At 45.6% G+C, this 13047-nt stretch overlaps 2 pseudogenes; one reads left to right on the top strand and one right to left on the bottom strand.

Moving 5' to 3' along the window:
* The first annotated feature begins 463 nt into the window (after window positions 1-463).
* On the top strand, window positions 464-1236 carry LOC114619262 (annotated as a pseudogene).
* Window positions 1237-10334: 9098 nt separating this feature from the next.
* On the bottom strand, window positions 10335-11314 carry LOC114619319 (annotated as a pseudogene).
* Between the last annotated feature and the right edge of the window lie 1733 nt (window positions 11315-13047).

The raw sequence follows: 13047 nt of genomic DNA, 5'->3' as shown, positions 1-13047 counted from the left end.
GCATAGGTGGAAGAGGAGGTCCTTGAACCCGTGAAGGCTGGATGCCCCGGTGTGAGGGAATTCGAGGGTGAGGAGGTGAGAGTGAGTGGCTGGGTAAGGGCACATCCTCATAGAAGCAGGAGGAGGGGAGATGGGATGGGGTTTTCTGGGTGGGGGGGGAATGGGGAAAGGGAATAACATCTGAAATGTAAATAAAATATCCAATAAAGAAGAAAAAAGAAAGGCAGAAAAACAGAAAGACAAAAAGATAGATGAGCACATGTTCAGATGTATGTCATATAGAAAGAATTATACACCAATTCCCCCAAAGTATTCAAGCCTGGTTCTCTCTGGGGTCAGGGACAAGCATAGAAAAGGGGAGAGGGGAATAGGTGGAGTGAATCTTTTCCAGTTAGAATGCTTTGTGTATCACATGTCACCACATACAAGTTGCCAACAGCACTTTGTGTGGGAAGCTGCACCCATGGCTGCCACCACTAAGGGAGCCCGAAGGACTGTTCGATATGGACAGAACCCTCAAGCCAACTCACCAGAAAAAAGTGACCCTGAGGTATCAGCCCTCCTGCGGGAGCTGCCAAGTCGGGTACAGATCGGTAGGTGGGTGGCTCAGACTGACTACTGTAAAATCGCTGAGCAGCAGGTGATGGGGATGAAGTCATTGAGAAGTCTGGTTGTGTGTTTGCTCAGAACGGGACCCTGCAGTACAACTATAGACGGCTACTCTCCAAGCTGCTGAGAGAGAGCCTCGCTGGTGGGGCGCCCATACAGAACTTGATCAGCTTCTGCCTCTGTTACATGGCCCAGCTCAGACAGCCCAAGAAGCATGGAACCTTCATTGAGTTCCAGCATGCCATGCTGACCATCTCTCCCATCTGCCACAGCTGCACCCTGGAGGGGAGGATCGAGTTCTATGAGTAGGACAAGAAGGAGAATATCGGGGAGAAGTTTGTGGTAGCCCTTGAGACAAAGTTTGATGGCAAGGGGCTGAGGTTCTCCCGAGGAGGCATGATAAACATTGATGTCTTCCCCGAGGGTTAGGATAAGCCCTATAGCCTCGGCCTGGATGAGGACAACTTCTTTAGGAATGAGACCAGTCCTTGTGGGAATGACTTTGAAACCTACACAGGCCCCCAATAGTTGGCCATAGCTGTGGTCTCCCCTCAGCACACTGTACAATGATTCAGAGAGCTTTTCTTCCCAGAGACAGCCGACAAGGCATGTCAGCGCCTACACTGAGCACTGAGACCTTCAAAGAGCTCTGGCCAGGCTTGAAGAGAGAAAGAACCATGGGGTGTCATGGGTCCCTCCCTCTGGCCCAACATGTATGGTCCTGTGGGGAACCACAATGTCCACCCACAGAGGAACAGGCTCTGTGGCAACCATTCCCAGCTTAGTGGCTTCTGATGAGACACATTCCTGAGCTCTGCACAGATGGCCCTGGCTTCTGATGCTGCTGGTCTTTGGGACAGAATAGTTTTCATCCCAATGGTAGTTAGCGGGTGAGATATGCTATATAGCCTGATAACCATAGACCACCAACGGCAGAGTGGCATGGATGGGACATTACTCAAAGGACTTTGTCGCAAATATTAAAGTTCCCAAAACAAAAAAAAAATGATAATAAAAAATACAAAGTGAACCAGTTAATTTCCAAAATCCCTTCCACATGTGCCGCTGTACAGGGTTCCGTACCAAGCAGTCAAGCCCACTGCCTCATGCACACGCAGTTAACTATGTGGTTTTACCAGCGCTGTGGGGTAATTTCGCCATCTAGTGGCCACTCTAGAAATTACATCCTCTCCCCTCAGCCTTTCAAGAGCACTAGGCTTCCAAACACCGGAGACAAAGAAAAAAAACGATTTAAAAAAAAAATAATTAGAAGCAAAGAACATAACCAAAGATGTGGTAATGGCTGGATGTTTTAGGGTACTTCGGGGATTCAGTGCTTTATGAGCTATTAAAGGTAAATTTGGATTAAAGAAATTAACTTGCAGAGATTTCTGTGGCATGCTATTGAGTGGGAAAAATAACCAGCCTGCAAAAAAATCCTAATACACATACATACATACATACATACATACATACATACATACATATACATATACATATACATATACATATACATATACATATACATATACATATACATATATACAATGGAAATAATGTCTAGATGAATGTCAATTAAAGAAAATCATAATTTTGAATAATATACTAACTTCCCAGCTGATTATCTGAACAGATAGCAATTACCAAAGACACTAAAGATGTCCCTGCCTAAGATAGCCATATTGTCCCCCACTGAATCCTCTGCCGTGTGTGTTGGGCCTCCCCTGGTGAATGAGGGGAGTGGAAGAGTATTGAACCCCTTACATGAAAGTATACTCATATGAACATAGACTCGTGGACCCACACAGGGCAAGGGGTGGGAGGGTGGTGTCCATCGATCCACTGAGGATCTCGTAAGATGCTGTGCCTCAGCACTGTGTTACAGGAATAGTGGGAATGGTGTAGAGTGTGCCGGCGACCATCGGACATCAAGTACTCAGCAAATGGGGCTTCTGCTACTGCCGCTCTGTGCTAAAAGAAGAGCATGTTCAGGCCCCATTGAATCTTGAGCATTCCGTCTCCAGGATGTTAGACGGGTCAGATGGCCAGCTGTCCCTCAAGTTAGCTAAGATGCTGGATGTTAGACGGGTCAGATGGCCAGCTGTCCCTCAAGTTAGCTAAGATGCTGGGCCACTGAATCCAATGGAGTCTGCTCTGTCATAACTCCATGCTTCTGGGAGTTTCTTTCCGATTAACGTATCTAAGGATCAGAAATGCCTTGAGTCCCTCCTGTTCCACTCCACCTGAACATCACCTGATGGAAACAAAGGACCCCACACGTACACGAAAGACCTAAGGCTTAGGCGAAGGGAAGGAGAAAGGGCTCTAGAACTACGGCTGCTGCCCGTCTCACTGCAGGACACTGCACTGCCTGGCATTTACTAGATACATGTTTCTTGAATTACATGTCTACTGGTATCCTTGCCTTCTTCATTTTGTTCTCTGTTTAATAAAGATAGGACTTGTTTCTTGACCTTTGAGAATAGAGAGGTTGGATATCACATTACAGTACTTCTCTTGACCTGTGCAAGGAACATGTGACCTCTTGACCTGTGCAAGGGACATGTGACCTCTTGACCTGTGCAAGGGACATGTGATTTCTACTCATCTTCCTTATGACCAAAATCCTCCACAACCACCAATGTTGACCAGTGTCACGGAGGGATTCCTCACAGCTCCCAAATGCAGTCTCAGTGAAGCCCATAAGCTAGTAATAAAAGTTTACTTTGTCAGAAGTAGGACAATGATGTTGGCATGAGACCCTAAGGACCCCTACAAGTCACCAGATGTACAGTAAGAATCTTGAGAAAGGTTTCACTAAGTAGCAGAGAAATTTAAATTAAACTCTCAGCAAAATATCTCACCCACTTTTTTCTAGTGGCAAAAAGACACAACACAGCTGGGAATGCAGAGATAAGGAAGCGATGACCCACTCAGAAGGAGGAGTAAGTTCATGCAGTATTCATTACTGTAAAATGCTAAAGATAAAAATATACACTTTTTAATGTAAAGAATCTTGAGAACATTTTGCTAGAAGCCACAATGGTCCCTGACACCTTTGTAAGCAGGTCACCATTAGCTTCACACTATTCTCTGATCCAAAGACAGTGTCTTTAGCTTGTCACGTCTGCCCTGCCTTTTTATTCTGTTTCAGGAAAACACTGCTCATCTACAGAAGTCTATTTATTTGCTTCCTCTGGGAAGCTGGCAGAACATAAATCACTACAGTCACTACGGTATCATATTCAAAGCAACAGCTTTGGGGTTAACCAGGACAAACTTGCAAAAGTCACTTCTGGCCTGGGGTAAGTCAATGTATGTCTCTTCCTCTGAGACGCAGGAAAAGGAAAGTTATGTGACAGCAACAGTGTGTGTGAAGGGGTCAGTACGGAGCCTAGCAGATGGTGGGTGTTCTGGGCATGATTCCTTCCCTCCACAGGAGAGTTTGAGAGAAGCCACAAGCTGGTGACCTCCCCTTTGCCCTCTCAATTTCTCCTCACCCATCTAAGCACTACTTCCCATGTAGACAACGTTAATGTATCCCCATATCTGGCTACATCTGAAGGCTGAGAGACTCCAATTAGATACAAAATGGAAAAGATAATCAAATTCTGGCTTCAAATATTCCCATCACCGGGTCAGTGAGATGGATGCACACTTTTCGAAAATGCCTCAGCTATGGTCGGTCATAAGTCTCTCTCCCCATAAAGCTGATCACTTCAAGCCTCTATAACCACCACCTCCCCTTGGAGGAATAGTCCCAAGATTCTTGGGCCTGGAGTCATCCACCCTATTAGTTCTCTTGAGTCTGTATCACTATAATCAGTCCTTCTGTGAAAGACACTTTAGTTTCTCCATTAGAGTGACATCTGTTTCCTTCTGTATTTAACTGACTTAACAACACTTGACAAAGTAATGCACCTATAATGGTCCATGGTGTGTGTGCCACATAAACCAGATACAGACACACATGTGCACATGCACACCAGTTCTTACTGAACACAAATTCATGCTCATATAACTATGCACTTATACACATGTCTATACATAGCCATGCACACATACATACATACATACATACATACATATGCATGTACACTTGCAAATGTGTCTGTGTGTGTGCATGCATTGCTATATACTCAGAGTCAGCATAAGTGAATTGATGAGCTCCAGAACCTTGTCTCAAAAATAGGGTGGGAATGATGCTGAACATCAACCCCTGGTCTTAAGGTGCATGCACACACAGGTGCACACACATAAATAATAATAATAATAATAATAATAATAGGAAAGCTTCGTGATGTTGGTCTTAGAAATGATTAGGCCCAAATTTTTAGGCAATAAAAGCAAAGGTAGAAAAGTTGAACTACAGAAAAGTAAAAAGGCCTCCAAACAGCAAAGGAGGTGATCTGTAGATGAGAAACAACCTCCAAGGCAGAAGGGCATGGTCCTAAGCCATGCATCCAGAATGGGGCAACATCAAAGCTATGTAAGAAACTCCTACACCTCAATAGTGAAGAAACAGGTCATTTAAAATTGAGTAAAAGTGTTGAACAGACATTTCTCCAAAGAAGACATTCCGAAGGCAACAGACTGATCATCAGGGAAATGCAGATCACATGAGAGGCCACACCTGCGAGGATGCCTCTTATGTTTTAAAGAACAACAAATATTGGGATATTGGAATTTGTGTGCACTGTTGCTGGGAGTCTACAATGCTGAAGCCACTGTGGAAATAGTATGGATGTCCTTAAGAAAACAAAACAAATATACCTAGGGTATGTTGAGGTAGGGACAACACAGGAGGAAATGGTAGGAGGCAGAACAGGAAGTAGGATGTATAAATTATGTAAATGCAATGAGAGAGAGAGAGAGAATCCAAATCTCACTTTCCAGTAAATGTAGCCCTTTTTTTTTTTTTTTGAGATAGGGTTTCTCTGTGTAATCCCAACTCTCCTGAAATTCTATCTGTAGACCAGGCTGTCCTCAAAGTTACAGAAATCTGCTGCCTCTCCATCCCAAGTGCTGGGATTAAAGGCATGGCTAAAGCCCAAATTTTTAAGTCAAGCTCTCAAAAGCATACCTGCACTTTCATATTTATTATACATCATTAGTATTTTAAACAAGTTTATAACTTATCCCAAGGCTTACACCCCACAAAATCAGCTCTTGATTAGTCATCATTTTGAGGCCAGGACCCATTTGATGTATTCAGAAGCATTTCTTGTTAACATAAGCCAGAAACTAATTTATTTCAACAAATGGTATTTCACTAATCCAGCCATCATTTAACAAATGCTTCTGGAGAACACAGATTCAGAAAATAGAATAAATGAACCTGAATCCAAACAAACCTCAAAGACCTGAAAGCAATCACAAAGCCAAACGCTTGTAGAAAAAAATTAGAAAAATATTGTGATGACGTTAAGCCAGTGACATCTTGAGAGAGGCTCAAGACTCTTGGTAGGACGAAAAGAAGGTTCATTGGTTAGAAGCACTTACTGCTCATGCATAGGATATGGGATCAGTTCCTAGCACCCACATGAAGGCACACAAAAAAATAATTAAAATAAATCTTTCTTTCTTTAAGAGAGAGAGAGAGAGAGAGAGAGAGAGAGAGAGAGAGACTCACTCATCTACCTTAAAGAAACAGATTAGACTTTAAGTTTTCCTGTTCACCAAATGACACCACTAAAGAAAAAAAGAAAAGACAAATTATTGACTGGAAGCAGTAGCTACTTATAAGCATAGATATGTGACCAAAATAAGTCTATGACCAGCATATGTAAGTAACTTAAGCCATCAATGAAAAGGTAAAAAATCTCTGTTTAAATTGTACAAAATATGTCTAGACACTTCTAAGTAATTACACTACAATGGCCAGTGGGTACATCCGACATCATTAGACAAAAGGGAAATAAAAATTAAACCACAATAAAACATTACTTTATGCCCTCTAGACTGATAAAAGTTAAAATGACCACCAAACTTCAGTAAAAATATGCTTTACCACAGCTCTCAAACACCATCGGCCAGTGTGTAAGTGGCACAGCTGTACTGAATGACTGTGAGCTAACAGTTGTCCAGTTTTGCAGAAACCATACATTACTCACAAAGAACTTTTCGCTACTAATCTATAAGAACTGTGTGGTCCTATGTCATCTCACCAACAAACAATTTACCTCTATTTTCCTTTGCAGTTCACTCCATAACACAATGGCAGCTATGAACAACAGTCTTACCACTTTGTTTTCAATGACTATATCTTACAGGGCTGTGTAAAATCTTACTGTTTGGTCTGGAAAGACAAAGCACACCGTTTACACAACTCATTCTTGGTATTTTACAAATAAGTGAATGAAGAGCAGAGAGATTTGCCTACCATTGCATCCTGTTAAGAGCAGAGTCTAGATCTAGCAATCCTCATCCCAGGGTTTCTCCCTACCCTTTACCTCACAGGCTTTCCAGTCAGAACTGGAAAGAGATCCCCAGAGGAGCAAGAGAATGTGTATTCCTGATAGTTGCATTTTATCCTTCATCTCTAGATGTGATTTTCCAGATCTCTGTCATGGCAATCGCTTGATGTGTTTCAGAGGAGAGAAATTCTAAAGCTGAATAAAGGAAATAAATGCCAACACGCTTCCTGCTGGCTCCCCTGAGAGACGCCTGATCCAGGAGGCAGGTGCTGAGTGGGCTATCTAAGACAGGGCCAAGTTGTCTCAGGCAGGCAGGCAGGCATGAGGAGGAAGCAGGCTTCGTTAGCTTCCTGATGACGTCGGGTCAGCTCCCCAGCCATTGCTCCTGGTGTTACTTAGCCTGTAGGCCTCGAAGCTGGCAGCCCAGAAGCTGATCTGGTTGTTGTGAAGTCCCCTGTGGGCCTCTGCTCTGTTGCTACCTTTTCTATTTTGCCTCTATGCAGCCACTGCCGAAACTGTTGTCAGGGAAGAAGTTTAGAATAGAGCCTTTTCCCTCATGAATTAGGTATTCGACCCTGTCAGACGCTGCGAGGACAGGGAGACATGAAGATGTCCCGGGACCCAGGAACGGGCCCCTCTGGTGGAGCCAGAAGGCCGGAAGTAAGAGGAAAGTGGCTGGGAGCAGCTCGAAGATGAATGAGGAAAACCTGCATGAATTTCCAAGCATGGATGAGGGGAAATGCCAGGGATGTAGCAAGACTCCAGGCACCTCAGGGCCATCATGGAAGACGTTTGGGGGAAGCTGCTCTCAGCAGCCTACCTCACAGAATCCACCTCAGCTCTGATGGTCTGCTCATAGCACTTGGTCGTTTAAGATTTCAAATCCAGTTCTTTGCTTGCTCATTTGTTATCCATACCCGGCCTGAGCAAGTTTCCCAGGGCAGTACCTGAGATTCAGCACGCACCCAAAGAAAGCCATTGTTAAACTGACAGGTGATTCCTATGAAACACCCTCATTCCTATAGAGGCAAAGACTCTTGTACTGTACAAAGGACAGATTGTCGGCGATTCCTGAATTGTATCCAGAGTTTTTCAGACACAAGGCCACACTCCAGAACACCCAATGCACTAGGCTCAGCCACCTGTCCCGGTGCACCACTTAAAGAGACTGATAACGGTGAGAGATAAAAGAGGAAGATTTACTCAGTGTGGCCACACTGGGAAGAGGGACAGATAAAGGAGTCAGGCGACCCCCAAGTCCACCTTCAACCCCAGTTCTGATGTAAGCTTTAGGTTTAAATGCAGGAAGACTTGAGATTTGGAGCAGAAGTACACATCATCAAGGATTCCGAGATAAAATAGTTGATGGTCCTCATCCTGTAAGGCTGTCTGCTGGAGATCCATGTTGTTTGAAGTGACAACCTGCTTCCAGAAGATGATTACTTCTGCCCCAGAGAGCAGACCTCACTTCCGGATCATTGTCCTTGTCCTGAGCTAGTCTGACCTGCAAGGTTTTGTTCTTCCTAGAATCCAAAGTGGCCGTGTATTTAGGACAATGATTTATCTGTGGGCCTGCAGCCTTAAAGGGAAGTGAACTAGGTTTGACAGACACTCTTTGAGTGGTTAACATGGCAACCGAAATAAAGAGCAGAGTGCACCGGGAAGGTAGAGATGCCAGGCTTTCGTGCGTCACTTCAGCACCTTGGCAGCCCACGTGGGAAGTTGACATCTTTTAAGAAAACCTAAGCGGCTCACTCAGAATCCCACCTGGCTGACAAGATCTCTACTCTGCCATTAGACAGTGACAACAGCCACCACTCATACAGAGCTCTGCCCACGTTCAAGCGCTTTACAGTAAGTAAACCTCACAAATACCATTCTTGGTCTTCCAGTACCATTTATTTAACTTTTCATTGATTCTCTGTGACTTTCATATCATGCACCCCACTCCCACTCTCCCAGTCTCTTAGTATTAACCCCCTGCCAATGCGACCTCCCCTCAAAAGAAAACAAAAATAGAAAGTAAAAACAAAAACACCCTGTCACGGAAGCTGTGCTGTGTCACAGTGTGTCTCAGTCTACACTTTTGTCCACACATCTTTACTTGAAAATGTTAATTGCAATGAGTCATTGGTCTGGTTCAAGACCTCTGGACTCTGCTACTATCAAAACTGGATTCTCATCAGGACTCCTCTTGGACATCCTGTTGCTGCCCTGTGTCGTGGAGATCCTGAAGGTTTGGATCTGTAGGGCCTGCCTCTTCACACACTCCAGCAGTTCATTGATGAGGTAGATGCTAACATCTGAGTGGGTCAGCCCATCAGCTCTCCTGCACCCACACCACCAGGGCCAGCTCCCCAGCACTGCCCTGGCTAGCTCACCCAATGCTGCAGCTGGCAATAGGGAGCCCATCTCTCCCTTTCTTATGCCCTCAGGCTGACTCCCTCACACCCACATCACCAAGGCCAGCTCTGCTGGGATACCTAGGTGAGGTATGGGACTGCTCTCCCAAATATTGCAGCCAGCGAAGGGTGGGGCCAGCTCTACACAGCCCTTGAATGTCAATATGGTCCCAGGCGGCACCCCAGACCAGGATGTCTGCTCGGCTTTTGATGATAATCTGGGCCACAGAATCCTGCTACTGCATAGCCATGGTCTCAGACATGGCCCTTAGTGAAAGGGCAGGCTGGGACTTTACCATGGCCTCAAGTAGCAGAGCAAGTCACTAATATCAGGCTGTTCCTCTTCACCTTTGTGTCTCCAGTTCTGCCTCTCTTCAAAGTGTTCAGAAAGTTCCACTTCTCTCTCTCTCCCATCTCTCCATCACATGCTTGCACGGCATAGTGGCTCCCCTGCAGGCAGGACATGAGGTGGATGGGCCTCTGGGTGTCTTCTTCCCACCTATACCACATGGAGGAGGGCCTTTTATGAACATTTTTGAGACAGTGTTTCTCTGTGTAGCCCTGACTGATCTGGAACTCTCTGGGTAAACTAGACTGGCCTCGAACTTACAGAAATCTGCCTACCTCTGTCTCCCAAGTGCTGGGATTAAAGGTATGTGCCACTACCACCCAACTTATCATTTGGTTTTTTTTGGGGGGGGGAGGTGCAGCAAACTTTATCGACAGTATTCGAGAGAATGGGAAGGTCTCCCTAGGCCCCCCTGTTATTATGGGGGTCTGGGATGGAAATTATGAGGGAGATGCTCAGTGTTGGGGGACCAAGTTGGGACAGGGACTCCTCAGCAACTGAGGGCCTCTCTCTTGCTCTCAGTGTCCTTGCTGGGGGGGAGGGGTGATCCAGGGCTTCTTACTCCTTGGAGGCCACGTAGGCCATGAGGTCCACCATCCTGATGTCATACCAAGAAATGAGTTTACAAAGTTGTCATTGAGAGCAATGCTAGCCCCAGCATCAAACTAGGAGGTGCTCTTGAAGTCGCAGGAGACAACCTGGTCCTCCGTGTAGCCTGGGGTGCCCTTAAGTGGGCCCTCAGATGCCTGCTTTACCACCTTCTTGATGTCATCTTATTTGGCAGGTTTCTCCAGGCGACATGCTAGATCCACAACAGATACATTGGGAGTAGGAACACAGAAAGTCATGCCAGTGAGCTTCCCATTCAGCTCTGGGATGACCTTTCCCACAGCCTTGGCAGCACCAGTGGATTCAGGGATAATGTTCTGGGCAGACCCACGGCCATCACACCACAGCTTTCCAGAGTGACAATCCACAGTTTTCTGAATGGCAGTGATGGCATGGACCATGGTAATGAGTCCTTCCATGATGCCAAAGTTATCATGGATAACCTTGGCCAAGGGGGCTAAGCAGTTGGTGGTACAGGATGCATTGCTGACAATCCTGAGCGAGTTGTCATATTTCTCATGGTTCACACCCATCACAAACATGGGGGCATCAGCAGAAGGGGCAGAGATGATGACCCTTTTGGCCCCACCCTTCAAGTGGGCCCCTTTCTTCTCCATGGTGGTGAAGACACCAGTAGACTCCACGACATACTCAGCACCAGCATCACCCCATTTGATGTTAGCGGGATCTCACTCCTGGAAGATGGTGATGGCCTTCCCGTTGATGACAAGCTTCCCTTTCTCAGCCTTGACTGTGCCGTTGAACTTGCCATGGGTGGAGTCATACTGGAATATGTAGACCACGTAGTTGAAGTCAATGAAGGGGTCACTGATGGCAACAATCTCCACTTTTCCAAGTGCAGAGCAGAAGGCAGCCCTGGTAACCAGGTACCAAAAACAGCCAAATCCATTCACACGGACCTTCACCATCTTGTCTACTGGAGGAGGCTGGAAGTGCAGAAGAAAATGAGACTGTCTCTGGAACAGAGAGAAGCAGGGAGCCTTGTCATTTATTGTTAAATAGAGATGCCATAGATTCAGCAAAGAGAACTGGCTTGCCCTAAATCACATTAATGAAGCAGGAAACATTCGTTCCACCTCCAAATCCGTCATTATCCCTCTGCCCCACCACCAGCAGCACCATCCTAGCTGTAAACATACAGAAGAAGTGAGCACTATTGTCCTGACCATGCCAACAGTAACTAGAGACTTCAAACATCCTTCTTTATTGCTAATGGCAGCAAGGCCTATAGTAAGAGCCCAGACTCCACATGACTGTCACTAATTGGAGGAGAGGGATTTGAAATTAGATCAAGGAGAGTGGAAGGTAATCACTCCCCTAGAAGACAAGTAAGAGACAAGCAAAGGAGGAGAGAGTAAAAAGACAAAGGTCATGTCCCTAGTCCAAGACCAAACAGTGACATCAGATACAAGTAACAGCTTAACTCCAGCGCAGGTAAGGAAGCCACACCCTCCTCTCCAGGAAAGGCAGTTAATCACTGACCTGTGCCTGCCTCACCAGGACCACCAGCACTCACAGACCCCTTAGTCTTGAGAGAAAAGCACTAGCCATGTTGATAACAATACCAACGTTGTTTATTTGCACAGCTACATCCCCTCCCAAGACTCTAAAGCCTCCATGCATATTACCTAATGCTCTCTAGAACTGTGACAAAAGACGCCCAGGGTGCTGTGGAACAAGGAAAGTGTAAACTGTTTTAATGCATTTCAGCCTTATCTACACCATCCTCCCTCCATCCCGGATTAACAAATTTCCATTTTGATTATGTTATGGAAAAACTGACCTTTTTAAAATCAGAACCTGAAAGAACAATTATATCCCTCTGCTCTGGCCAAACCCTTATATCCTTTCTGTGGATCTGCTAGTGCCTGCTTCTCTCCCAGGTTTTTAAGATAGCATAGTACTCACTGCTCTCTCTCTCTCTCTCTCTCTCTCTCTCTCTCTCTCTCTCTCTCTCCCTCCCTCCCTCCCTCTCCCTCTCCCTCCCTCCCTTCCCCCTCTCTCTCTCTTCCTCCCTCTCTTTCTCTCTCTCCCTCTCCCTCTCTCTCTCTCTCTCTCTCTCTCTCTCTCTCTCTCTCTCTCTCTGTCTCCCTCTCCCTTTCTCTCTCTCTCTTCCTCCCTCTCTCCCTCTCTCTCTCCCTCTCTCTCTGGCATTCTTCTGATTTCCTTTCTTCCTCTCTCATTTTCATTTGCAAACACACACACTGATTGCCCTAGGCCCCACATCAGCATCTTACTGTGCTGGTGCCTAGCTGCAGCAAACTGACCACAGAGAGCCGGTGATCTTTTCAATTTCTGTAAACTGAGATTATAGGAGTCCATGTATGAAGAGGAAATTAGGGGTTCGCAGCTTTAAAGAGTAGGTCCCTCATTATAAAGACATACCTACGAAATTTCAGAAAAAAACCCATGTGTTAAGAGAGAAAAGTGTGTTAGCCTGAGCCCTACCATTCTCTAGTTCAGGAGATGACAGGAAGATGAGTTCAGCATTAAGAACCAAGAAGCTTATGACTTTGAATAAGACCTTCTCCAGGCAGTAATTCAGTCTGAATTCAAGTACTCATGTGCCCAGGGAATCCTAAATGTCAACAAGAAGTCTTAGGGGCCCAAAGAAGACATTCTATAGAGACTGAAGAGAGAA

The sequence above is a fragment of the Grammomys surdaster genome, unplaced genomic scaffold (genome assembly GCF_004785775.1).
Source record: "Grammomys surdaster isolate TR1022 unplaced genomic scaffold, NIH_TR_1.0 149, whole genome shotgun sequence".
Classification (NCBI taxonomy): Eukaryota; Metazoa; Chordata; class Mammalia; order Rodentia; family Muridae; genus Grammomys; species Grammomys surdaster.
The sequence above is the reverse complement of the archived record's forward strand: the minus strand, read 5'-3'. Positions and strand labels throughout refer to the sequence as shown.